Genomic DNA, 26314 nt, shown 5'->3' with positions numbered 1-26314 from the left:
TAGAACCGGAGAAAGAGAATCCGAACCGGGACAACTAGTCCAAAACTAGGACAGAGAAAGATCTGGCTTCAACAATGTCTTCGGGAACATTAACTCCAGATATTTGCAATCTAAAGCATAGAGGCATCTGTTGAGGAGTTCATCTTCAACTTGGAGCGGAAAGCGGTGGTGGACAGAGACAGATTGAAGAAAGTAAACTTGTTTTTCCTGTTTTTGCTGGACAAGGACAGATTGGAGAAAGTAGACTGTCTCTTCTGGTTTTGTCAGTCTAAGGGGATTAGGTGGTGGTGATGCCTGTCGGTTGTTTTGGTGATGTTCCTCATTTCACCATTCACCCTTGTCCCCGAAACCCTCCTTTTGCCTTCGCGAACTAAAAAGTTCAAGCCGTCGTAGACCTCCTACCTGTCTTAATGATTATTGTTGTTGTCTCCCATACATTAAGCTTCATTTTGTGTTTTTTCTTTCTTTATTTTTCTCTGTAAAGGAGGAAGATGTGTTGTATATTTGTGCTTCTCTCAACATGGCCACTTTCGGTCATTAGGCCTTCCTTTGTGTTCTCACCTCCTCAGCCTCCCAGAATACCTGTGAGTGTTCTAACTTGTACTAGAGTGTTCCACTCTTGTCAGTTGATGGTCTGGTCAGCTAGTGAGGTGTGCGCTAAGCTGTGCTCTTGAATAAACCTATGTAACTTAAATGTAAGTGATCTAATCTACTTACAACAGCCTTCTTACCAGGCTAGTCCCCGATCTCTTTTTCCTTTTTCCCCAGAAGGGGCGGGGGTAAGGGTTGGGGCGGATAAAGCCCTCTCAACTCGATGGGTGTTGAGCCTCTGCCTAACATCCTATTGGCAGTCCTGTCACACTAAAAGTGTTAACAATATAAACCTTTATTAGAAATTACATGGTAGGGTTCTTTGGAGGCTCCACTTTCATATCTACTCCCAGGTTGAACATGACTGCCAATTACCGAGTGACTCCCCACCACTATTTTCTTTCAATAAAACCACCCTGCAGTTTTTCTGCAAGTTTGTCTGTGTTATCAAGATGTATGTATAGGCTTTTGTAGGCTGGAGCTTGCCACACTGCTCCTGCTGTCAATTTAGGCAACCACATGTTTCAAAATCTCTGCTCTAAGGTGACTAAGTGTGTACTCCTCAACTGAATAAGTCTCCATGAAGAGGGAAGTCGGGTTTTGGTTTGTGTGGCTGTCCCGCTCCATGCTGTAAAGATACTGTTTCCAGTTATGTGACATCTGATTGATTTTAGGACCTGTAGTCTTGGCTTTTTTTAAACTAACATGCTTGGTGATAGTAATTTAGAGTGAGGATGGAATCTAATGTTTGAGGATGATCCGAGATGAACCACCCAAATTAGATCTACACAGGGTGTCCTTTTCTTTTTCTCCTTTATATAATAAACGGGATTTCTAAACATCTATCTGAGGTTGGAAAGGACACCCCACAATTTGGTAGAACATCCATCTCAATCTTGCTGAATGTGGATGTTGCTGTGTTGATTACTTGCACAGCAAATGGTACTACATGTCTTATTGGACTCTTTCTCCTCATACATAGAAAAATTAGATCTAAAAGTCAACAACTTCAAATCATTTATAGTGACCTGTGGTCCCATTTAGTACGAGACCAAAATCTTCTCTCGAGAAGGTGAAAGATTTTAATTACCTAGGGATTTTTTATAGCTCCCCTTTCAAATGGAATTCACTTTTAACTGCAAGGACACAACAACTTAGTAGGAGTATATAGGCATTTTTTAGATTTTCCTACAGATTGGGACAGAAACCCATCAGAGAGATGATTAATTTGTATAAACCTAAATGTATTTCTGTCGGGCTTAAAGGAACGGGTTTTTGGGGGCAAACCAATATGACAGTCCTCCAAAGTGTAGAAAACAGTTTTGTTTGGAGGTTACTTGCAGTTCCCTTGGGGACCGCCACTCTGATTTGTCATGATGAATTAGGTCTCCCTTTCTTTGAGGTTCAGATGGGTCTTGCCCCTGCTTTTGCTTCCGGTTTAGATCTGGAGTTATCCGGAGGCATTCTTGGTTAGACCATGTGTTGCTGATTGTTTATCTATGGGTGGAATTTCCCAGATTCCTTTGGATGCATACCTGAAGAACTTCTTTGAGATAATAGGCTTGAAAGAGCTTTTTGATCATTCCAGGTGATAACTTCAAAAAGTAAAATGGAAGTTAAACAATGTTTCTGTCGTAGTTACATCCATAAACAGGAGCCTTGTCCCAGTAGAAAGTATTTATTTATTAGATAGGTTAAAAGCTACAACCGTATTGGCAGACAATGCAGAGATCTCCAACTGCCGAAACTCCATCGTAGAATACAATGACATCATAATGGATTGCAGTCTCAGCCTAGCTAAGACTGCCTAAGTACATTAAGTACGTTATCCCCCTCCCTTACCCATTACAACGACCTGTTACAATGTAGGAATTAGGTTAGAGACTGTGCAAAAATAAACAAATAACAACAAAATAGCATAGGTAAATAACATGCAAAATAATAGCAAAAACAAACATAGCTAAGACACCTAGAAAGATGTCACAGATACCTAAGTAAGCAGAGAACCTGCAAGTAAACAAAATGACGTTATTCACAAACATATTCATTTAAGTAGGCAGGAGGCCTTCTTGCTCTCACCTCCCTCTCAGCCTGTGGCATAGTACTGGAATCATCTCCTCTCCTTGCAACAAGTTCATCATGACCCTGCAAAGGACCTCCACATTGTTGACCAGTTGCACCCTCTTGTGCATTTGAAAAATCTTTCACTCTTTAACAACCAAGGTGAAGAAGTGTCACCCACACCATGCTTTACCTGCACATGTTCACCTTTCTTCTGGTATAGAGCAACACGCCTTAGATACCAAGTCTGTCCATTATCTACTTGACCCAATTACCTCCCACTCTCCTCACCATGAATGGCTCCCTAACTCTACTAAAAAATCATCTACCATCTCCAGACTTCACCTTCACCAATTCTCCTACATCAATTAGGCGTTTCTCCAGTCTGTCCATTCTCAAACCATCCTTCAAACCTTTAATTATTCCCTCACACATCCAAGTTGGCAACAATTTGCTTCAAGCTGTCCTACCACTCATCATCTCCAATGGGCTTCTGCCTCTGTTGCTATTCGGAGTCGGGCGTGACGCCCAAAGCATGTCTTTGACAGCATCCTGCACAGGCAACCCTGAGTTATACGCCAATTGCAGAGTGCCCGTCACCATCCTGTTTATCCGTTCTACCAAACCATTTCCCTGAGGGTTGCATAGTGAGCAACAAATGTGTTTCACTCAGAGGGTGTCTAGAAAACCCTTTATCTGCAGAGAAGTCTATTATGTACCATTATCCGTTAAAAGTACTGGAGGAATCCCCTACCTTCTGAAAATGTCGCCAAACATCAGAATTGTATCAGAGGTAGTAATCCCTTTCATGAACACAACTTCCACCCATTTTGATTTTGCGTCAACCAGAACCGCTGCAAATTTCTCCTGCTCTTGTAAGAAATTGAAGGGTCCTATGAAATCAAGACATCATTTGCCCCAAATGTCCTTTGCTTCAGCCACATACTGTTCCTCTTGCAAGGCACCCAACCCCACTCTCAAACGTTTTTCAGACTCCTTGCATACCACACACCGCTCTACCCACTCTTTGACCTGACTGTCCATAAGCGGCCACAAATACCTCTCTCTCAACCTTTTGATTGTCAGTTTGTCAAATGTGCCCCTAGTGTGCTAAGTTTATTAGACGTATGCGAAGGGAAAAAGGTGGCACAAACTTTTAATTTCTCATAATAAGATTATCATCTATAACCGACAACTCGTCAACCATTTTAAGAAAAGGCCTCACACTCACCATGTGATTACTATCTCTCCTCACCTCCCCTCTGATTAACTTCATCACCTGTGTAAGCGTGTCATCTTGTTTCATAGCTTCCACCCAATCCTTGTTGAGAATGGACTTGCCTAATTCCTCTATATCATCACCAACACCTGCCACCACTTCCTCTGTAATAAACTCACAGACATCCGCAGCACAATCCAGCAATCGCGATAGGCAATCTACCACTATATTCTTCCAACCCAGCACAAACTGCAAATTTCAATCAAACTCTTGCAGCCTGACTGCCAACCGTGCCAGATGTCCTGAACAATTCTTGATACCCACTGGTTCCGAAACCCTCAGAAGAGGTTTGTGATCAGTGGGTAGGGTAAACGCCCTTCCCCCCCAAAAAAAACACCCTGAAATAGTTTGTGGCCCAAGCAGAAGCCAATGGCTTGCGCTTTATAACAGAGTAATTTTGTTCTACTACCGTCAATGAGCGAGAGGCAAAAGCAACCGACTTTTCTTCTTTGCCATGTAATTGTGCCAGAACTGCACCCACTCCAACAGTGCTTGCATCAACCGTAAGAAGTGTTTTAGCACAATTATGATAAGGTGACAGAACACCAGCATGTGCAATATCATTTTTCACCGTCCTAAATCCACTTTCTTGGTGCATCCACCAAACACATTTCTGACCCTTCCTGAGCAGCTCCCTCCTAGGTTCTGTTTTGTGTGCAAATTTTTCTACAAATTTGGAATAGTATTCCACTAGACCCATAAACGATCTAAGGGTATATCTATTATGTGGTGTCTGACAAGGCCTACCTTTGGTTTCACTCCTTCCCTTGTTACCTTGTACCCCAAATACTCTACTTCCTCCATCAAAAATGTACACTTCTCTTTCCACAGTGTAAGACCTGCATTACCAGTGCGTGTTAGGACTTCACCAAGTATTCGATTGCGATCCTCCTCATTACCCCCCAAACAAAAGAATATCATCTTGAAATACAATTGTCTTTTCTAGACCAGAGAGTATTTAGACATCAAATGCTGAAACACACTGGCAGCGGAACATAATCTGAATGGTAGTCTCCAGAATTGATCGGTACCCTCATTTGTGATAAAAGCTGTGAGATATTTTAATAGTTCAGAGAGTCTTCCCTGATGGTATGCTCTCCGTAAATCAAGTTTAGAAAATTGTATACCACAAGACAGCATGTGGATCAGCTCATTGAGGTTTGGTAAGGGGAAACTATCCATGACAACATTTTCATTTACGCTGCGTAAGTCCACACAAAACCTGAGTGAACCGTCAGCCTTCTTGGTGATGACTACTAGAGACAGCCATTCCGTTGCTTCCACAGGTTCTATAACCCTGTCATCCAGAAGCTGTTGCAGTATTTCCTGCACCTTTGATCTTGCTGCCATTGGCGCCCTCCTGGCAACATGCTTAACAGGAGCAGAGTGCTTCCTGAGTTTGAGGAAGTGCTCATAGTTAACATCTTCACCCAACCTGTTTTCAAAAATGTTCTCATGAAAGTCTAAAAATCCTTTCAGACTCAGATCACTAACCACCATCACTTGTTCTTCTGCACGTGGATTCACCATTATATTCAAGTCATATTAATGTGTCCAGCCCAATTTAGGTGGTCATGCTCTTGCTACGTACATTTTCCCTGCTGCCACTCTTTCCACAAATTTGATTGTCAGTCAAGAAACCAATAACGCCAATATCAGCTCCTTGATACCCTTTCAAAACAACATCCCATACCACCAAAATTTCACTGCCCCGTGTGGCATCAAACAAAGATTTTAAGACAATGGGGTACAGCAAACCTGTGTCCACCATCAAAGATATCATCTTCCCATTGATATCAAATACCACTTTTGGCTGTCTTCTCCTTCTCCCATCCTCCTCCACCTCACCTACTGTACTTTCTGCATCCACCATCAGTACCCTGTAGCCTGTATGATCTTCCACCGTAGCAACCTTCTTTTAATTTGTTTTGCACATGCATGCCAGATGTCCATTCTTTCTTTTTTTTTTTTTTACTATTTTTATTCAAAATTCCAGTTTTTTACATACATCCCCCCCCCCCCCCCCAGGAGAACAGGTAACCAACATTTTCTTACACAAATACGTTAATGAGCTCAGTCAATTTATGAAAGAGAAGACATACAAAGAAAAGAAAGCAAAAAGGGAGAATACCATATTTGCCACGTGGCTAGCATCCGTTGTTCCCCCTACTCCAATCATTGCTCCTGAATCCAGACTAGCAGCGGTGCCCAAATCTTCATACCCCTATTCCGCGTATTACTTCCTTTATTTCTGTATGTAGCAACCTCCAGGTTGCAGGTCGCAAGCAGCCCAGCCCTCCATTGCAGAAAGTATGGTGGTGTCGGATCTAACCATGCTGATGCAACGCACAACCTGAAAACGGCCATAGCTACAAAGATCAGCCCTTGTATTTGTTTTGGTCGGTCGATGCTAGATGTGCCCAGCATGACCTCTTCAGCTGTAATTTTAACCCTACCATGTGCTTTGTCCGAGAGGAAGTTGGAGATTTCAATTAATACCTTTGTTGGTATATTACATGAGGCGAACATATGAACTATGTCTGCCGCGGGGAATGCGCATCGTGGACAGGTTGTGCCTATCCCCGTCCCCCATTTGGCTATTTTGTATGGAGTATAGTAAAGTGAGAAGAACGTTTTATAGAATTGTGCCTGTAGTTTAATAGACATTAAGCAGGTGAGTGACATTTCGTAGGCATAGAGAGATGTTCGAGGAGAGACATCGAGCCTAGTCTGCCATGCCGCCCCATGTTTGTCCATATCATCTGGTAATAATAGATTCAACCCTACATATATCTCGCCGATTCTTGGAATTTTTGCTAGTTTCAGCTTTTCTGTGATTTGGCAAGATGGAAATTTGATACAACCTCCCCCTTTCTTTAATAGAAAGTCTCTTACCTGGAGATATTTGAAAAAATCCCTATTAGCCATACTAAAATCTGATTTCAGTTCATCAAATGATTTAATTCCGCTTACTGAAAAGAAGTCCCCGAGCTGTCTAAGCCCTGACTCAATCCATCTCCACATACATACATCTTGGAATATCTCTGGAGGATCCGCATTCTGTGACACGGGGTGTAGAAGGAATATCGACCTAGACTTAACAGTTTTTTAACATTTCCCCATACTTTGACACTAGAAATAGTCTTAAATTTTACTTTTTAAAAATAGCCATCATTTACATGTCGCCATAGACATCCAGCGCTCCCATCCCCCAGGATCAGTTCTTGTGGAGTGGGTATGTTGCAGCCATCCGGGTTATCAATTAGTAGTCTAGCTCTATATTTCAGCTCTGTAGCCCAATAGTATAGTTTAAAATTGGGCAGGGACCAACTCTCTGGGTAAGGTAATCCACCTGAATGCCCTACGTGGCCTGTTATATCCCCACACAAACCGTGAAAACAGTGTCGATATTTTTAAAAACTAGTGGGGAAAATTCTAAGCATATAGCACGGAAAAAATATAAAAACTTGGGAAAAATAACATCTTCACAACATTAGTTCTACCCCCGATAGTCAAGTGTAGGTTATTTAACCTAAATAGTTCTTTCTTAGTATGGTGTAGAAGGGGCTCAATATTATCGTCCACATTGTTCTCAATGTTAGCGCTAATGCTAACCCCCAAATATGTCGCCTTATCAGTTATCCTAGGGTCCGTCATCGTGATTTTGTTGTTAAGCACGATCTGAGTCTTGTTGGAGTTTAGTTTATATCCTGAGACTCTACCGAAGTCATGGGCTTCTTTTTCTATCCAGTTTATAGCGTTTTTAGGGTCCTTTGTAACAATGGCAATGTCATCTGCATATGCCAGGCATTTTGTATCTAGGCCACGTACTTGAATGGGGAGGATTAAAACGTTATTTTCAAGTCTGTGTATAAATGCGTCAATATAAATTGCTAACAGGAGGGGCGAGCAGGGGCATCCCTATCTTGTACCCCTAGTGCTAGCAAAATTTTCAGAAAGAACCCCATTAATCAGAACACTGGCGCTAGGGTTTACATAGAGCCGCTGGATTGCTGTTATATATTTCTCTCCGATCCTGCAGTTTGACATGGCGGCCCACAGGAATTTCCAGGAGACCCTATCAAACGCTTTCTCCGCATCCAGCAGTATAAGCGCCATAGGGTCTCCTGTCACTCCTGTGTAATCAAAGAGAGAAATGGCTCTTTGTATGTGATCGATTGTGGATCGTCCAGGTACGAACCTATGTTGTCGTTCCAAAACTATCCTATGGATTATGGGGGCCAGCCGTGCTGCTAATAGTTTGGAATAAATTTTCGAGTGCCCATTGATCAGGGTGATAGGAGACCATTTCCTGGACATCCTTGTTCTTTTAGGGAAAAGCAATTATTTTAACCATTGACCAGGACTTTGGTGGGTTCCCTCCCTGAATAATATATTGTAAGAGTTCCTTCATGATGGTCCTAAGTTGTGGTGCAAATTTAGTGTAAAATTCAGTGGGAATCCCGTCCATACCAGTGGCTTTCCCGTTGGCAAGGGAATACATAGATAGTAATATTTCCTCCCCGGAAAGTGGACCATCTAATAGATCCTGGTCTTCTGTTCCCAGATGATCGGGAGTGAATGGATCAAGATATATTTTGGGGTCATCACATTCATTATCATCTTCGTGGTATAGTTTCCTATAAAACCCCTGGAAGGCCGTTCTTATTTCCGAGGGTTCGGATCTTAGGCCCAATTCTGGGTCCCTGATTTCTTTTATTAATGCAAATGATATCTCCTCCCGAGTTCTAACCGCTAGTTGATGTCCCACTTTTTCGCTTAACTCCTTTGTTTTTTCCCTATGGATACTGGCTCTAGCAACTGCTTTTCCAATTAATATTTCTCAAATGTAGTTCTTAGCGATTGCCACCCTACGTACTTCACTATCTGTTGCCCTTCCCTCCTGTACCGCTTTGATCAGCTCCTCTTCTGCTCTGCGTAGATCTTGTTCTAGCAATGCCATTTTCTGCTTTTCTATTTTGTTATGTTGAAAGGAGAATCTCATAGTTTCGCCCCTAACACAGGCCTTCAGGGCATCCCACACCATATCGATTGAGGTAGATCCCATGTTATCCTCTAAAAAAGCCGAAATCCAGGTTCTTATTTGTTGACAATATTCATCATTATTTAATAACGCCCTTTCAAAGGTCCATGTGTTTGTATTGGATCTCTCAGAGACATCCGTAAGGGTAAGCTCAAGCGGGTTATGGTCTGAGAGAATTCTAGGTAGTCCATCGATTTGGCAAGTTGTTCTCAAGGAATTAGACATAAGCATATAATGTAATCTTAGATGCCTTGGGTGTGGGTGTGAATAATAGGTGTAACCTGGGTCCCCTGGGTGTTTTTATGACCAACCAGCTACTAAACCATGTAGCATACACATATCTTTTAAAGCTTGAAAAACGTTTCGCTTCCTTCCCTGAAATTTAAATCTTGGATCTATAGACCATTCACTAGGCAGATGGATATTTAAGTCTCCACATAAAATCAATGGAAGAGGCCAGTGTGCTAAGTCATTGGAGACATTATTCAATACATCCGGGTCGTCACTAATATTACCATAAATAGTACCTATTGTTAATTTGCTCTCCCCATTGTTATAACGACGTTCTGCTATTACAAACCGTCCAAATGTATCCGCTATAGCCCGTGGAAATTGCAATCCCCCACCTTTTGCTAGAATAGCCACCCCCCTAGGTCGTGTCCCTTGCGTTGTAGAGGATATGAGTCGGTATCCTAGTGTTTTAATTAGGTATTGCTGTGACCCCTCAATGTGTGTCTCCTGAAGACAAACGATGTTTGCTCCAAATAACTTGAGTCCCTCCGCAACTTTCTGCCTTTTTTTTTAGATCGTTAAGGCCGCAGACATTCATTGAGAGTATGCTGATCTTAGCCATCTAGATCTCTAGTAGCCTCCTGCTGAGGTATATACCATCTCCAAAAGCAACATACTATTCTAAGTCTATCTTTCTGGCTATTCTCTGTGTATTCCATTTGTCCCTTGCAGAAATCCTGAGCCCTGTTCTCCCTCCCCCCACAACCCTCCCACCCGCCCCCCACATCCCCCCCCTTACCACCCATTGAGGCGTCCTGGATCCGGTGAGATCCAGGTGTGGGCGTCCGTGTGGTTAGTGCGCCTCAGTACACTCCCCTTCCCTGGCCCTGCGTGGCTATAAGAGCAGAATAGGGAGAGAGTCCTCTATGTAAGCAAACGTTTTTCTATAGTTATACACATAATCATATATTACATCATATTTGATTAATAATCGTTAGTATTCTCCCCCCCCCCTTTCCCAAAATTATTATTATTATTTTTTAAGCCTGTAGCCCCATACTGTTCTTTGTGTGACACTCCTGGTCCCGTCCCCATTGTGGTGGTGGTTTTATCTGTTCTTGATAGTTATCGGTTATTCCTTTTTGCAGTCTCTGCGATTTCATTCAAATCATTTTCAGCCTGAATTTCACTTGTGAAGCTGCGAGTTGTTCCTCTAAAAACTATTTTCAATCAAGCGGGGTTTTGTGAAAAAACTGTTGCGCCGATTTGCTCGAAGGGAGTATATAGCTGCCGCATTCTCCACCTTCGTTCTACAGTAGCATGGGCAAAGTCTTGTCTTACAAAGAATATAAAACCATTATATTCCCTCTTGCTTGTAGGCCGGGCAAGGTCATAGATAGTTTCCCATAGGAGAAAGTTCCCAAAGTACACCAGCATTGCCCTAGGATATTTAGGTGGATTCTGTGTTTGTTTGGGCTGGGTTAGGGGAAAGCGGTGGGCGGGTTGTATTTCTCTATCTATTTCCCAGGATTGAAGTTCAGGGAGGGCTGATTTAAGGAGATTAGTCATATAACCCCTTGTGTCGTTGCCCTCTGGGCCTTCCGGGATACCCAGAAAGCGCAGATTATTTCTTCTTGCTCTGTTCTCTTGGTCCTCGACCTTTATCATTAAATCCTTTATAATTTCTTTTTGTGCTTTTTCCTGACTTTGAAGACAGGTGACACCCTTCTCTAGATGGTCAGTGCGTGTTTCTACTGACACCATCCTTTCCGATATCTCTAGACAAGTGCTGCCCACTTTATTAATTGCTCCTTGTAGCTTTTGGATGGCGGTATGGTTCTTTTGGCGATCCATTTTAACATCTTTGTGGAATTTTCTTATGGAGCTTAGTATATCTTTCAGAGAAGGCTCTGCCGCCTTTCCTGTTCCATGTTGCTGAGAGCCGCTCCCATTCCATTCCTCCCCACTATACTGATCCGGTTCTGTTTCCTTTGATTTTTTGGGAGTTGAGCTTTTTCGTGTATTTCTAATTTGTTCCAAGTTACTTCCTTGATCTGTGGTTTCTTCGTATGTTGATTTGTTTAGTCTTTTATTCCTTAACCTTTTGTTCTCAAGTTTTTTTCCTTGGGGTGATGCCTTGCCAAGGATCGCTCAATTTCCTTACATCTGAGGAGTCTGATATTTCTGGGGTTGATGCAGCTAGGTTTTGGCATTTGCTAGCGTCACTTGCCTCACTAGAAGTGGAGATGCCAGTTTCGTATATATCTGCATCTGATTCCTGAGTGTGCTTCAGTTTCTGATTGCAGCATTTTTTCAAGGGAGGAGTTTTGAGTTGTAGGAGCGCTCCGATCAGGTCCATGTTTTGGAACTGAAACAATTGGGTAGTCATTGATTACCGTTGTGGTTTTGGGTACGCTAGCCCTGAGTTTCCCCAGCTTGACGTTTACAGCCTGAGTTCCGAGATCCGGGGTTCGAGCAGTCCTTTCCTCCATAGCTGGCTCAGCCTCTACTTTAACATCTGGTTCATCGTGTCTAGTTCCACTGTCTGCCCCACCCTCTGCCATTGGGTCCTGCACAGTTTCCCAACGGTTTGTAGCTTTATTCACCCCTTCTTTGGGTAATGGGCTAAAAATATTGAGAATACTAGGCTGGGATGTTGCTATCTGATCCGTGGAATTGGCCTTTGCTTTTAGATTTTTAATGGTTTGTAATCGCTTTGCTTTTTTTGCCATTAGTTCCACCTCATCGGTGTCTTCAAAATCCTTCTCCTTCTCCTTGCCCTTCTTTCCCTTTCTCCTGTTCCATACCTTTATCTTTATATTTATTCTTATCCATCTTGGATTTTTCATTTTCTTCCTTTTTGTCAAAGTTACTCATGCTTTTATCTTTCTTTGTTTTTATCTTTCACTTTCTCTTTTTCTGGACCCTTTTTTTACCCTTCTCCTTCTCCTTCTCCATGTCTTTCTCTTCATCTTTTTCTCTATCTTGCTCTTGAACTTTGTCTTTTACTTCCTTAGCTTTAGCTCCCCTGGTCAGGGCTCGACAAATCCACTCGCCCGCTCGCATTTGCGAGGGAGAATAGATGAGGACGAGCTATTTTTAGGTCCTACTCGCCCTTTCTGGCGAGTAGGAAATCAAACTAATTTTTGTCCTCTGTCTTTAAAAACAGAGCAAAAGTGACAAGATAACACGATTTAAAGGCATTTTTATTGCTCACAAAGGAAATGAGCAATAAACATGCCTTTAAATCTTGTTATCTTGTCACTTTTGCTCCGTTTTCAGAGACGGAGGTCAAGTGGGTTGGAGTCAGGTCGAGGGGATTTTCCATGGTACTAGACCTGCAGGACTAGTACCATTTTTCGGATTTGTCGAGCCCTGCTGGTCTCAGGTCGTCGCTGCGTTGACTTTACTCTCTGTGCACTGTGCAGATCTTGTGGGTCTTGTGTGCTCTCATTAAGTTCAATTTCAATTTCTTGGATGCGTTGGGTGCCTTGGGTGTCTAGGGTGTCTAGGCGGGGTAGGGGTAGGGACTGGGCCAAGCTTTGCTCGTTTAACTCCTTCAATCCATTCTGTCCCCCCCTCCTGTTCCCCCGTCCTCCATTTCCCAGCCCTTCTCTCGCTCTTCACTCTGTCCGGTTGGAATTGTTTGGGTTAGTGATATTGCTACTGCTATCTTTCCTGGATTGGCCACTTTTATTGTGTTCAGCGCTGTATGCTGTTCGTGCACTTGTACATATGTGTTTGGTTTAGGTGGGTTAAGTCCGATGTTACCCCCTTTGGTAACTCTTCTAGTCGCCCCCTCTTCCTGCTGTGCGTCTGAGAAGTTGGTTGATGCGTTAGATACGTTAGATATGTTAGATGTGTTTGTTATATATGTAGTGCAAGAGCGGTTTATTTCAATCGTGGCCCCCACCAACAACCCTCTTGTAAATGTGCTTAGACTCCGCATATGACTTTCTCGGGTTTCCCACTGAAACCCTGTTCTCATTGCAGACTGTTCTTTCGTAGAGGAGAATTTCTCCCCCTTTTCCGGAGTATGCCTGGCCTCCGGAGCCCCTTGGCCCCGCTTCTTAATTTTAACTTCTTAGCTTTTTAGCTGGGGGCTTGGGAAGCCTTTCCCAGCCGGTGGACTCCCAGATTGTGTATTTCTGGTAGAGGCCAGCCGAGCAGCCGAGCAGACGAGTGGCAGGGGGTTTTAAAGATCCGCCGAGATTTCACAAGCGAGTGATGACGGAGTGATGACGGGGATCGAGGCTTTCTAGCAGATCCACCGGCAGAAGAGGAGCAGTGACGAAGCGAACAGCCGTGGTGTTTTGATTCCTGAACAGAGCAATACTTCATAAGTAATATATCACCAGCTTTGTGCTTGAAGCAGCGTAACGTAGCCCCTAGACACAGCGTTCGATACCGTAGGCTGTAATCGATCCTCTTGGTTTCCCTTTACACGTATCTTGAAGCTTTTGACGTTTCTTTACGCATTTGCGACAATTCTTATAAATTGCAAAACAGAGTTTAGAATCAGCCAGTTGATATCCACTGCCACACCCGTGACATACGCTTGAGCCAAATCTTCCTTGTGGGACACCATATCCCTTTTGGTTTCCATTCTTGTTACTTGAACTTCCAGCCATTTGACCTCTACCTTTAAACATATTCACTTTACCAGCTCTTCTCCCAAGGCAGCAACCTCACTCTCCAGCTTTTCGCTGATGGTGACTTTCATCTCCTGCATGCACTTTTCTGAATCTTCCACCACTTTTGTAATTGCTATGGCCTCTTTGAGTGTTGGATTAGTCTTTTTACTATGACACTGTACAATGAACTGATCCCAGATAATTTCATCAGTCATTGCACCAAACTGTCATTTTGCAGAAAGTTCCTTCAAGCATGCCACAAATTCAACTATACTGTCATTGCTATGCTGTGGTTGTGTGTAGAACCTGTGGCGTCGCATCACCACATTTACATGTTTAGCGAATCTTGTTTGTAAACATAACACTGCTTCTTTGTATACATCCTCCCTTGCACCCCCTTGTGCATTACCAGTTGCAGGTAAGTATTTGAATACATGTTGTCCTTTTTTACCAGGAAAATCAAAAAGCAACGCTTTCTTTCTGATTGGTGAAAATCTGGCTTCATCTAATGCGAATATGTAGTTTTCAAAACAGTCAATCAAATCTTCCCATTCAATTGGAGGATCCCCATGAACAATGAGAAAGGGTGGTGGAGTAACTATTGCAGTGCTCAGATCCATACTTGCTATATCTGCAATGATCACAAGGTGGCAGTCTTGTCATAAATTTCCCACTGTAAGCAGGAATGAATATCTCTAGCCACTCCTACAGCAGCCAATCGGAGATGCATACACAACCTCCAACCAAATGTGAGAGCTCTTCTTCACAGACTCCCACTACAAGTACTCTCTCAGACTGTTTGAAAAGTTCGAGTACAAGTAAGTTCTCTTTATATCAACTGGCTGTTTAGCTGCTTTATCCACTGTTCACAGTGCTTTAAATGGGCCGGTATTCACCGTTACGGAGTACCGGCACTTCTACATTTTCTACCCGTCAGTACCGGCACTTTTCTGTAGTCAGGGAGAGTACCGGTACCCTGATTGATGGCACTGCACGCTTGAGTTCGGTATCTCCTCCAACGCAGGACAGATGCCGCTCTGCTTCCGGATCTCACAATTGCACTGAGCCTCCTCTAAAGTAGACTTTTGAATGGACGCTATTAAAGTCCAGAGGCGCCCCTTTGAATTTCCCCACACTGCAGGGGTTTGAGCGGGCTTGGATCACGCTGTGATTAACAGTGCAGGGTCTAGGCAGACCCTGCACTGTTAATTAGGTGTTCAATGACCATTCAGGTGCAAGTGCTTTAACCCCTTCCCCTCCTCCACCCGCCCCAGCCCCCTCCTGCATTAAATGGCCTGGGCTGGGGCTGTGGTCAGTAATCCAGTCCTATTTAGGGTATTGCACTGGCCATACTAAAGGGAGCAGCAGTGCAGCACAATCCTACAACTTCCCCGAAGCCGGTTTTCTTTTCATTTTTGTTTTCTTTAGCGCAGGAGCTGCTTCCCTTTGTGTGCCCCTCCAGCACTAATGGCTGCATTTACATCACAGTGAGGGATCCATGGGTGTGAAGGTAGCCCTGCCCAAGGAGCAATGAAGGGGAGGGAACGCTGCAGCACCCCATGAACAAGCTCCTGTGACAACTGGCAGGGGGTCTGGTTGGGGGGAAAACGAGATGAGCAGTGGGTCAGGTTTGGGGAAAAATGAGATGAGCAGTAGGTCAGGTTTGGGGAAAAATGAGATGAGCAGTGGGTGAGGTTTGGGGGAAAACGAGATGAGCATAGAAGGAAGGGGGAGGGGGAATGCACAAAAGTGAGGTGACAGGTGAAGTTAGGGTCGACACTTTTTCAGATTAAAAATACCAGATATTTGTTCAGTTCTGAAATCGTAGCTTAGAAATGGCATTTTTATACAAATGTGTGCAAAATTGAAACTCTGCTGTATTTCTTGTTAACGTATATATTTATATACAAGGAAATGTTAACATATCATCCAGTTTGGCTTTCATTTTGTGTAATGAGTTGTTTTGTTTACACATTTCCAGTGTTTTAATATGCACTGCAACTGGTATAGAAGTAATTATGTACATCCTGTCTTGCCCTTAGCCCCGCCCCTAGCCACGCCCACTTGCCACACCTCTAGCTAATTTCAATGAGTACCTGCACTTATTTTTTCCCATTTAAAACACTGACTGTTCAGCATGTATTATTGCTCCTGTTGTGGCTCACACCCTGTCCATTGTGCTCTTTACGTTTTACATAATGCGCATACAAACTCGAAAATGACCTCCCTGCCGCTATTACAGAGAGCGCTTCATCTGACAGTCTCTTTGGCATGCGCGTTGTTAGCACGTGCTCATACTTCGGCCCGTGTGTGTGTAACTGACACTCTTCAGTCCGCTCCTCAGCAGTTGCGCCGATATCGAGTGCACTCACTTCACTCTGCTTAATACTGTACAGGCACTCCCTTAAACCGTCATCTTTCTCAATCTGCGTCTCTTTCTTCAGTGTTACTTTAACGATCGCACAGCTTGCCTCCGCTCAGCTGTTATGTCGGCATATTATTTCACAACACCTCACGCAACCGCCATCTCAAATATATCCAGCTGAAATTTGACTTCTTTTTTCTCTCACACGAACGTCTTTTCAGACCTGAGTCATTCCCCCCGGGCCTCCTGTCAGTTTCTCCAAACAATGTAGGTTTGTGGCTGTACCTTCAACCTCATCTGTTGCTCGTGCCTGGTGAATCGTCGCCAAAAATGTCATAGTTACATCCACAAACAGGAGCCTTGTTCCAGTAGAAAGTATTTATTTATAAGGTGGGTTAAAAGCTACAGCCGTCTTGCCAGGCACAGCAGGGATCTCCAGCTGCTTAAACCCCAGCAAATCCATTACCTCATTGTAGAATACAATGACATCATAATGGACTGCAGTCTCAGCATAGCCGAGTCTGCCTTCGTACATTACAACAGTTTACTTAAGTAGTGTTCGGATGTGAGGTTACAGAGGGCTCAGTTGTTGGTGTCGGTTGTTAGATATGTACCGATATCAACGAAAATCTAGAACCTTATTTATTTTGGATTTTAAACCCCATCGTTGCTGCTATCTAACTCTCTTTAGATTTGTTTGATACATTTTAAGGTTGCCTTTAATCTAGAACGTCAATGATCACAGGATCTGCCAACATATTACTGTAATGATGCTGTTAAGCAAAGCACTTGTCACTTTATATTGTTTTGTCCTTTATATGCAGACCTAGATGCTCATATTTGATCCCCATTTTACGTAGATCAAAAGTGAGTGTTCGAGGCATGTGGGCTGCTGAATTCATATCTATAGCATAGATCGCCGCCTAGTGTTGGGTCCGGATGATTGCACATTGTTGTCCTGGAAGAGTCTTCGAAGTATCACGAGATAGGTGACTCCTCCCCTGGACTACAGTGCGCATGGGCATCGACTCCATCCCCAGATTGTTTTTTTCCGCCATTGGGTTCGGATGTATATTCGACATCTGTACGTTCGGAATCGATATAGACTTTTCTTAAGGCCCAAAGGCCTTTTCCTATACCGTCGGTATTGTCTTGCGTTCGGTGCCCTACTCTGTTCCGGCTCAGTTCCCGAGTCGGACATCCAGAAGAGTCGCGTGCCTCTTCGGTGCTCAAGGCCCAGTCAACGCAACCAACATTCATCATGGAACGGAGCCCGTTCAAGAAATGTCCCGTGTGCGGATCGAAGTATCCCCACATCGACGTCCACCCGGTGTGCAACAAGTGCCTCTCGCCGGATCACGATGAAGCCAACTGTATGGCTTGTTCCCGTTTTCGATCTAAGAAGATGATTCGACTTCAGCGCGTGGCGCGCATGGAGGCCCAGCAGTCGGCCCGGCACCGGTGGACATCTTCGAGAGGGAAGAACCAGACGAGCCAGAAGATCAAGAGCCGATTTCCACTCCAGCGGAGGAGATCGACTACACCTACGACGCAGACGTCGAAGTGCTAGATACTGAAGAAGTCGTCGACGAGGTAGGAGACGACAATGAGGCCTATGGGGCCACGGAAGATAGCTCAGGGGAAGAGCTATGCCCCGTTCGGACAATCACTAAGGCTCAGGTCGCGGGATCGCCACATGGCCTTACCCAAGACCTTACACCCAGTTCCACGGCCTCGCCTACGGGCCCGGCTACGGACACTTCTGCGGAGCCGCCGTTGGTCAAACCAAAACTGAAAGTGAAAGCTTCGGTGGCGACGAAAACAAAAGTGATGGAGATGCCATCGAAAGCGAAGACGTCTGTCCCTCTGGCCACCTCCTCGTCTTCCGCCCAGTCGGCGCGGCCGAAGCCGAAGAAGGCTGTCGACCAGATGAAGTCGACCAAGGGCATCGAGCCGAAGTCGGTCAAGGGCGTCGATCCCAAATCGCTCAAGGGCGTCGAGCCGACGACTGGGCCCCAAAAACCAGCTGTCAAGCCCGCCGACCCGAAGCTGCCGGCGCAGAAGGCCGTCGACACAGTCCGAGGACACGGCGCACCTAAGAGGGCTGATCCCACGCATCGGCCAGAGAAAGCCACGGCATCGACGCTCGAGTTGGCACACGCTGGTGGATCGAGGCCGTCTGTCGGGTCGACGAAACCGTCCGCATCCTTCACAAAGCAGGTGTCGGACTCTTTGCAACGCATCAGGAACAAGGCTTCTGCTGTCGATCCGAAGGATGCTTCCACCCCAACGCAAGTTGGCAAAACGCCGAAGTCCTCGGCGCCACTTCTGTTCACGTTACCGCCGAAGGTGGCACCGAAGGCGTTCGCACCGAAGCCGGTCGACAACGCGAACGTGCAGGTGTCTGCGGGGTCGAAGCCTTCTCAGCCACTGGTGAGCTCCAAGCATCGACAGCCCATGATGGAAGAGCAGTCGGAACACTTTATCGACGCCGACACCGGTAAACTTACCCTCTACAAGAGGAAGATCACGGCGGCGCAGCCTATGGAGTCCTACACGATTCCTTTGAAGCGCAAGAAGCCTTCTACGGATTCCCCGGTTCTGGTTGAGCCACTTGCCCCACGGACTCAGACAGTTGCTACACCCTCCCCCACTTATTCGGATGGGGAGGCTGGGGAAGGTGATGAGGAGGAGTATAATTTCCCTGCCAACACTGATCCTGAGGATCACCAGGACTCTTGGGTGGATGCAGGGGACCCGGGGGATCAGCACACTGCCCCGGACACTCAGGTGTACAATGTCAAAACCTCTCCTACAGCATTTAATGCCCTAATTGAGAGGGCGGCTAACAACCACGCCGTCCAGCTGCATGCTGACCCTATTGAGGTGGACTTCCTCTTTGATACCTTTTCCACAGCAGAAAAGACTGTCAAGACTCTCCCAATGCTGAAAGGGGTTCTGAAACATGCTGCAGACATTTTTAAAGAACCCACACGTGCCAGGGTTATCAACCCTAGGATTGAAAAAAAGTATAGACCGGCACCTGGCGACCCTACCTACATCAAGGGCCAGTTGCCATTGGACTCTCTGGTTGTTTCTAATGCCCGGAAGAGGGCAAATTCACAGACCACTGGTAATGCTCCTCCCCCTGACAAGGAATCAAAAGTGCTAGAAGCATCAGGGAAGAGGGTGGCGGCTCAAGCGGCCAATATCTGGCGCATTTCAAACACTCTTGGCCAGATATGACAGGGCACACTATGATACACTAGAGAGCCTGTTACAACATCTACCAGATCAGTATAAAGAGGCAGCGGAGATGCTCATTCAGGAAGGGAAGCTCATCTCCAACGCTTCTATTAAATGTGCACTGGACGTGGCGGACATCGCGGCAAGGGCCATTAACACTAGTGTCATGTTGCGACGTCAAGCCTGGCTCAGAATCTCCGGATTCAAGCCGGAGATACAAACCACCATCCTCAATCAGCCTGTAAACCCTGATAGACTATTTGGTCCTGAGGTGGATACCACCCTGGAGAAAATAAAAAAGGATACCGAGACTGCAAAGTCCATGGGGGCTCTCCAGTCCCAACACTTTTCGTCGCTCAGGCAATAGAGGTGTTTCCAGAGGCCACATGTCCCAGCAAACGCAATACACTAAAGGTGGGGCGCAGTCCTCTTACACCAAGCAGAGTAGAGGCGGCTATCGGGGCAACAGCGCCAAGGGCAGAGGTCGTGGAAACAACAACTCCCGCTCCTCCGCCACCAACAAACAGTGACGCCCTGTCACTGCCCCCTGACCATACAACACCTGTCGGGGGGAGACTGCAGCAGCTCCTGCCGGTCTGGAAATCCATCACCACAGACAGGTGGGTCAGAAAGCTTATCCAGTTCGGTTATTGTCTGGAGTTAACTTCCACTCCACCCAACTGGCCACCAAAACACCGTCCTATGTCCACAGAGCATTTGCACTTATTGCAGCAGGAGGTACTCTTCATGCTGCAAAAAGGGGCGATAGAGCTCGTGCCAGTGGAGGAAGAAGGCACAGGAGTGTACTCCCTGTACTTCTTAATCCCGAAGAAGGACGGGTCCCTCAGACCCATACTGGACCTCAGACCCCTAAACCAGTATATTCTCTCGGAACACTTTCACATGCTAACACTGCAGCAGGTTCTTCCGTTGCTCAATCAAGGGGACTTCCTCGCCACCTTGGATCTCAAGGATGCATATTTTCACATTCCACTACATCCGTCACACAGAAAATACCTCAGATTCACCATTCAGAATCAGCATTATCAATTCAAGGTCCTCCCTTTCGGGGTGACCACAGCGCCCAGGGTGTTCACAAAATGCCTGGCGAAAGTGGCTGCGCACCTCAGGAGACACAACGTTCACGTCTACCCTTATCTGGACGACTGGCTTGTCCAAGCAAAGTCGGCCCAGCAGTGCGCCGCCAACATGTCCCACACGATTCACCTCCTTCACAATCTGGGATTCTCACTAAATTATCCGAAGTCGCACCTTCAGCCAGCCCATGTGCGGCAGTATTTGGGCGCGACGATAAATACTCTGGCAGCCACAGCTCAGCCAACTTCTGTGAGGATCGACAGCATTCAGGCACTGATCCAGAAGTTCAGACCGCAACACTCGCTTCCAGCAAGAGTGTTCATGCAGTTGATAGGCATGATGGCCTCCTCCATCTTCATAGTCCCGCACGCGCGGCTACATATGCGTCCGCTCCAAGAATGTTTGGCTCATCAGTGGACTCAGGCTCAAGGGCAGTTGAGCGACCTAGTGTTGGTGATCGGTCGGGCGTACAGCTCTCTGCATTGGTGGAATCCACGCAAACTTTGCAAGGGCCGACCGTTCCAGGAGCCTGTGCCACAGATTATCCTGATGACGGACGCATCTCTCCAGGGATGGGGAGCTCATGTACTCCACTACACGGTGCAGGGACTATGGACAACGCAGCAAACGAAGATGCACATCAACCACCTAGAGCTGATGGCAATCTTCATGGCGCTGAAGGCATTCAAGGTACATTTGTGCAACAAGGTCGTGTTGATCCGGACGGACAACATGACGGCCATGTACTACATTCAAAAGCAGGGAGGTACGCACTCTCCACAGTTGTCTCATCTGGCTCAGAGCATGTGGAAGTGGGCCATTCAGAGGAACATCTTCCTCATGGCGGAACACCTCCCGGGCAAGGACAATCAGATGGCGGATCTGCTCAGCAGGTACAGCCACCAAATGCACGAGTGGTAGATACATCCATCAGTACTCCACCCCTACTTCCAGCAGTGGGGTCATCCAGAGATAGACCTGTTCGCCACAAGGGAAACGCCAAATGCCAAAGCTTTGCCGCCAGGTTCCCGCACCCACAGTCGCAGGGCAATGCGAAATGGATGAACTGGTCAGGCAGATTTACGTACGCTTTTCCCCCAGCACCTCTCGTACCGCTGGTGGCAAGAAAGCTAAAGCAACACTCGATGACTCTCATCCTGGTTGCTCCAACGTGGGCACGCCAACCATGGTACACCACGTTTCTAGAACTCTCCGTGGTACCGCATCAAAGGCTCCCCCTCACACCCAGGCTTTTGACGAAGAACCATGGCGACATTCAGCATCCAGATCCGCAACAGCTCAACCTGGCGATCTGGCTCCTGAAGTCTTAGAATTTGGCTACCTTAACTTGCCTCCCGACTGCATGGATATCATACGGGAGGCGAGGAAGCCCACCACCAGAGCTTGCTATGCAGCAAAATGGTAGCGGTTTGTCATTTACTGTGCAGAACACGACATCAACCCGCTAGACGCATCTACTCACGACATCATTTGTTATTTGTTACATCTTTACAAATGCAATCTAGCATATGCTTCCATTCGGATACACTTATCCGCCATAGCGGCTTATCTCCAAAACAGGCAGCGTCTCTCGGTTTTCAGAGTGCCTGCCGTTAAGGCTTTTCTGGAAGGGTTGAAACGAGTCATTCCTCCCAGGACCCCACCAGCTCCTGTATGGAACCTTAATGTGGTCCTCACCAGGCTGATGGGCCCCCCTTTTGAGCCTCTGCATTCTTGCGAGGTTCAGTTCTTAACATGGAAAGTGGCTTTCCTAATAGCCATCACGTCGCTGCGACGTGTAAGTGAGCTCCAAGCGCTCACTGTACAGGAGCCATTCATACAGATTCACTCAAACAGGGTGGTGCTGCGCACTAACCCTAAATTCCTTCCTAAAGTAGTTTCGCAGTTCCACGTCAATCAGACCATTGAACTACCTGTGTTCTTTCAAAACCCAGAGACTGTGGCCGAAAGAATGCTCCACACTCTTGACGTCAAACGAGCTTTGATGTACTACATTGATAGGACCAAACATTTTAGGAAAACAACACAATTCTTTGTTGCCTTTTCTGCCCAGCACAAAGGCAACCCCATTTCCAAAGCAGGTTTAGCCAGGTGGATCGTTAAGTGTATCCAGATTTGTTATCAAAAAACTAAGCGCACTTTAACGGTCCCCCCCAGAGCCCACTCCACCCGCAAGTTGGGGGCCTCCATGGCTTTCCTTGGTAATATCCCTTTGGAAGACATTTGTAGAGCAGCCACGTGGTCTACCCCACACACATTTACTAAACACTACTGTGTAGATGTGCACTCCAAGCAGCTGTAGGGCAGACTGTTCTGAAGGCACTTTCTCAAACATCTGCAGCCGGCACGGGCGGCCGCCGATAATGGAGGGAGTGCTATGTATTCTATGCTATAGATAGGAATTCAGCAGCCCACATGCCTCGAACTGAATATGCTACTTACCAGTATGCATCTGTTCTTGGCATGTAGGGCTACTGAAATTCATATCGCCCGCCCTCCTCCCCGGCGCCTGTAGCGGCTGCAGAATTTACACTTACTCTTAGCATGGTCATCGCTCACACTGTTACACTCCATCTTCGCCACAATGGCTAAAAGCAATCTGGGGATGGAGTAGATGCCCATGCGCACTGTAGTCCAGGGGAGGAGCCACCTATCTCGTGATACTTCGAAGACTCTTCCAGGACAACAATGTGCAATCATCCGTACCCAACACTAGGCGGCGATCTAGGCTATAGATATGAATGTCAGCAGCCCTACATGCCAAGAACAGATGCATACTGGTAAGTAGCATATTCATACACAAGGAAGGCCTGATGTTTTTACAGAAGCTTGTACGAGAGAGTCTTGCTATGCAGTGATAAATTCTATTAGAAGGGCTCTAGCTATTATGAAAAGATATGAGGCCCTTCTTTATGAGTTTACCAATGGATCCCATTATTATATTGATTTGCTCGTCTTATGAAATGGGTATCTGATTTTAGCTGGAAAATGTCTCTATATATTTTTTCGTGGATTTTATGGCTCTTTGTCGAAATAAAGATTTGCTTTTATTGATTGGCACCATTTTGGTGGGGACTGCTTGAAGAGCAAATGTGTTTGAAAAGAGGATGAGTTTAGGTGTTAGTTTGCAGAGAGGGTGGCCTATTTGAAGTCACTGGGAAGCACTTGTATTTTTTGAAGGATAAAAATGTTCCAAGGTCAAGTGGCGCCTCCTAAGTGAGGGTATGTTGAGATGTTTGTAAGTGGTTTCATGTTACCTGGACACTAGGTTTCTAACCCCAAACTTATCTTTTATAAATGATTGTTTTCATGTGTATTGACCCATGTGATTCACTGGAAGTGAATCAAGACTACAGCTCCCAGATGGTACACATTTTAAATTTTTAAATAATTTTCTTGCAGAACGCCCAGGACTGGAAACGTTGTGAGTCATCTGGTACTTATGTATTTGGCATGTGACTTTAGAAGAGATCCATTGTATTGCGGTCTTAGGGGTATCCATTTTCCTTTGCCTGTGTCAAGTAAGATCTGGAAGGTTCATTTTTGGGCCATGTTAAATGGAGGGTCCGTTATAATTCTCAATGCAACCTCAAGAGAATCGGTGTGTATTGTGAAATTAAAAGGTTTAGTCTGTAATGTGACAGCACGGGAATCCAGTGTGTGTCATATCTTGGGTGGATTCTGCTCTCCATGTGACCTCAAAATGCTCCAGTTAGTGTCCTGTTTCCTGAGAGTTTGTAGAACTGGGGTTTTTAGGATTTCAAAACAAGGCTGATTACTCACTCTGTATCATCAGAACACTCAAGTATCTACATGAGTTAACAAAAATATGTGTTTGAGGCATATGAGCTGCAGATCGCACACTTTGCATTAGATCGCCATCAGGTGTTGGGCTCGGATGGTTGCACCTTGTTGTTGTCTTGGAAGAAGTCTTTGTAGTCACGAGATAGGTGACTCCTCCCTTGGATGATCGTGCGCATGGGCATCGACTCCATCCTCAGATTTTTTTTTACCGCCATTGGGTTCGGATGGAACTTTTGCGCACCGGTTCGAAAACTGTTTTTAAGCTTTTTCGACGCGCACAACTTATATAACTCTTCAAATCCTACTTAAACTTTGACGCTACCTTCATCGATTCGATTCCGGTCGTCGCCGCGGGGCCTATCGACGCCGTTGGGGCCTACGGCTCATGGAATGGACGCCATTCGAAAAATGCCCCCAGTGTGGAACAAAATTCCCACACAGTGACCCTCATAAGGTCTGTAACATGTGTCTCTCGCCCGAACACAATGAATCCAGCTGCCAAGCCTCTGGCTCTTTTCGATCCAAAGACTATCCGAGATCGTCGGGCCCGACGACGCATCATGGCGCAGCGATTAGCTCCGAAACCAGTGGACATCTTCAATGAAGGCCCAGATATTCCAGAAAAAGATTCTGAAGACCTGGAAATCGTGTCAGAGGCAGACTCAGATGACCCTATCACTCCTGGTCAACGAGTGAGTACTACTGCCCCTGCCCCAACCACCAAAGCAAAAGGCACTGGTCAAGACTTCGCCTGGTGGCCCCAGTCGCGACCGAAGGGACACTTCAGAAGCCCTGCCTTCAAGCCCGGCTCCGAAGAAAAAATACAAGCCTTCCGGTAGCTCGGGACCGAGCAAACCGCATGTAATAGTCCCACAGGCAGGATATCGAAGCCAAAAGAACATTTGGCTCCCAAATTGGTTCTGATTCCTTCCATGCCGAAAGATAAACCGGCCCGAATACCTCGAGGCCTGTCGATTAAAGCGGCTTTGAACACTTCCAAGCCTAAACATCCGGCTCCGAAACCCAAGTCTTCAGAACCGAAAAACAAGCCAAAGGATTCTACGACACCTCTAAAGGCCAAAGAGCACAAGACTCAACCACGCTCAGAACCGAAAAAAACGGCGCCGAAAGCGGTTATCGAGGAAGAGGAACTGTTTCATCTGGATCCTGTCGATCCCAATCAGAAAAAGATCCTCATTGATCTCGAAACGGGACATGTCATAGTTGTGCCATCCAAAAGCAAGAGCATACTTCAGTGCCTATTAAGAAGAAGGACTGTGCCATTTCACCTATGCCTCCTTCTCCTGTCCTTCCTTCCAATCCCCTTCCTCTCACAAAACCAGTTACAACACAACCTGTAACTTCTCCACCACATACACCACCACAAAATGATGCTGACTTAGGGGGGGAGGAACACCCTATTGACCTGTTCACAGATCCACATGCTATACCACAGGATGACTGGGATTTCAACGACCCAATAATCCTCTCAAGCCCACAGCCATACCCAACAAAACCATCTCCCCCTGACGACAATATTGGTGTTGGCCAACTCATTAATAGGGCTGCTGTTTTTCATGGTGTGACTATACACTCAGACGCACCAGAGGAGGATTTCTTTTAGATACATTTGAACAGTCTCAGAAATCGGTACAAATATTACCAATTTTCAAGGGAGTCATTAAACATGCTCCTGATGTATTCAAAGATCCTGTAAGAGCCAGGATTTTAAATCCTAGAATTGATAAAAAATATAGACCTGCCCTTGACGACCCTGCCTATATCAAAGGACAGCTGCCTTTGGATTCACTAGTAGTGTCCAACGCTAGGAAGCGCGCCAATTCCAAACCTCAGGGGATGCACCACCCCCGATTAAAGAATCCAAATTACTAGAGGCATCGGGCAAAAAGGTATTTGCGCAAGTGGCCAATCACTGGCAC

The 26314-nt window shown here is 45.8% G+C and overlaps 1 protein-coding gene across 1 annotated transcript in view; it reads left to right on the top strand.

Annotated features, from left to right (window-relative positions):
* OVCA2 (OVCA2 serine hydrolase domain containing) overlaps window positions 1-26314 on the top strand; it is a 56007-nt gene that overhangs the window by 7589 nt on the left and 22104 nt on the right. The window lies entirely within an intron of this gene.

Source organism: Lissotriton helveticus, chromosome 3_1, assembly GCF_964261635.1.
Source record: "Lissotriton helveticus chromosome 3_1, aLisHel1.1, whole genome shotgun sequence".
Lineage (NCBI taxonomy): Eukaryota > Metazoa > Chordata > Amphibia > Caudata > Salamandridae > Lissotriton > Lissotriton helveticus.
Note: the sequence above shows the minus strand (reverse complement) of the source record. Positions and strands in the feature narration are given on the sequence as shown.